Source organism: Portunus trituberculatus, chromosome 42 (assembly GCF_017591435.1).
Source record: "Portunus trituberculatus isolate SZX2019 chromosome 42, ASM1759143v1, whole genome shotgun sequence".
NCBI classification, from domain to species: Eukaryota; Metazoa; Arthropoda; class Malacostraca; order Decapoda; family Portunidae; genus Portunus; species Portunus trituberculatus.
Window position 1 is genome coordinate 19,324,013 of NC_059296.1, and position 2,500 is coordinate 19,326,512.

General features: G+C 42.1%; 1 protein-coding gene across 2 annotated transcripts in view; it reads right to left on the reverse strand.

Annotated features, from left to right (window-relative positions):
• Nucleotides 1-2,500, reverse strand: part of LOC123517697 (regulator of G-protein signaling 7-like) — a 73,008-nt gene that overhangs the window by 64,462 nt on the left and 6,046 nt on the right. The gene's annotated exons all lie outside the window — the stretch shown is intronic.

Genomic DNA, 2,500 nt, shown 5'->3' on the forward strand with positions numbered 1-2,500 from the left:
GGGAGGGCCGTGAAGGGGCATGAGTATCGAATCGTACCTGATGGAGGTTTCTTTGACTTTATCTTGCAAGTAAATCTCTCTCTCTCTCTCTCTCTCTCTCTCTCTCTCTCTCTCTCTCTCATGAATACAGGCCAAGACTAGCCCCAAGCTAGCTATCCTACCACCGCGCTTTAATGGCACACGTCTCGAATCCACCCCCTTTATGCGAGCAAATATTTCACGTCCCAACCCGGTGCCATTCTCTGATGGGTCCTGCGCCCACCCGCCGACCACGCATCACGTCATTCGCAATCTTCTGTCCCTGTCCGCTGCTGTCCAGGGAGCCAATGAGTAATTCCCCGAGCCACTAAGTTCACAGACTCCTGGTGAAGTTTGATTAAGATGTTCCTTCCACTTAGAAGTGTACCAATCACCTCCTCACATCGCCAGGCGTGTCTTGACAGCAGTAGAGTAGGATGACAACACTCATTTACTATGCATACCGACAGCTGGCCGACTAAAAATAGTGTATGTGATGGTACAGTCACGTGAGTTCCCAATGCCCTGTCACAACGAAGGGCAGATAAGTGCGATGTACGGTGCAGCTAGTTCAGTCATCTTAATCAAGGTCAATTAATGACGTTACTTTTTTTCATAATGCCAGCCAATCCTTGCACATCTTGTCTTGGGCAGCATTAGCGAGAGTAGTGGGTTGTGGGTGATGGGATGAGGCGCGGGCAGCCGTGCAGCAGGCGGTGCATTGCCGTGGCTTAAAGGAGAGGAAGAGAGACACCCCGAAGGTGACGTGCCTCCCCGACACAGAAAACGGGAATTCCACCAGCATGGAATGAGAATTACAGCAAATACAGCATTGTCATAAAACGGGAATTGCTGAATTCAAAATTCAGGAAAACAACATAAACATTATCCAAACTGGGAAAAGAATAGTAACGTACAAATGTCTTAGAAAAAGTTATATATATATATATATATATATATATATATATATATATATATATATATATATATATATATATATATATATATATATATATATATATATATATATATATATATATATATATATATATATATATATATATATATATATATATATATATATATATAGGCACACAAACATTGATAGACTTATAGATCAATAGACAGACAACATAATGGTTCCAGCAGTAGCACATGCAAGTGAGACCTGAACGAGAAACGAAAGTCAAATGTCGAGGATCCAAGTATTGGAAGGAAGTTAGCCGAGAGGTGCCTGTTGCGCGAACAGAGTGATGGCGACGGTAATGAAAGTCTATGTGAAGGGTTTGGTGCTTCCTGAGAGCTGCGGACTGGTGAGGACGATGGAACAGCATCGTGAGATGGTTTGATTGCCTGCAGAAAATGAGATAGCAAAACGACGAGAAGGTTAATACAAGAGCAAAATGTTCACTGTGGGGTTGTGAGAATGACGCCTTGTAAAATGGAAGGGTAGTGCTGGAGTATTAGAGAGTGAGAGAGAGAGAGAGAGAGAGAGAGAGAGAGAGAGAGAGAGAGAGAGAGAGAGAGAGAGAGAGAGAGAGAGAGAGAGAGAGAGAGAGAGAGAGAGAGAGAGAGAGAGAGAGAGAGAGAGAGAGAGAGAGAGAGAGAGAGAGAGAGAGTCACATACCCAACTAATCCTGTACCAATACTGAACCTTTTTTTTAACAGCTTCAGGTACACTGCCGACAAAGGACACCACCAAAGTTAAGTACTACATGTTTCAGCAAGCTTATGCACACACCTTGCCGGCAGAATGATGTAAGGGATCAAATTTGCCCTTTTATATAAAATGCTTTCCCTAATCTAGGCTGAGCACCCGCAACCGGAAGTACTCGTAACTTGCGCTCTCTACACCACCACCACTACTACTACTACTACTACTACTTCTATTAATTCTACTACTATTACTACTATTGCCACCAAAGTGTAGCATCGCGAAGGTAAGTAACGAGGAGTAGCCATACACAAAGCGTCGGTAGAGGAACAAGAAGCTACACGTACATGTGTGGGATTGCAGGTTGGCGCTTCCGTGTGCACTTGTTCGTTTAGTAAGTAGCTTCGGACAACTTGATAACTCTTCCAAGGCAAAGGAAACTAATAGGTTGTGATCACGTGCATTTTATCAAGATCTCTTTTTTATACCTAAGAGGGACACTGATCTCAGAAAATGCCGGACAAAAGATACTGAGAGCGCTATACCCTAAAGATGATCAAAAGGATAATAGAAAATTGGAGGATAAGTGGCTTGAAATTTTCCTCAAGTTAACATAAAAATACAAGAAAATAATGGGAGGTGCAAAAAGTTCAAGTCGTAGGAAGGAGAAAAAATAGAAGCAGACGATGAACAGAATTTGTCAAAAAAAAAGGGGATGAATGATTGAGAATACTGGTTAACCCTTACATTAAAGAACTGGACGTAATAATCAAAGCAATAACTCCATCATCTTCACAAGTCACTCCTAAGACAGACCAATTTAAATGT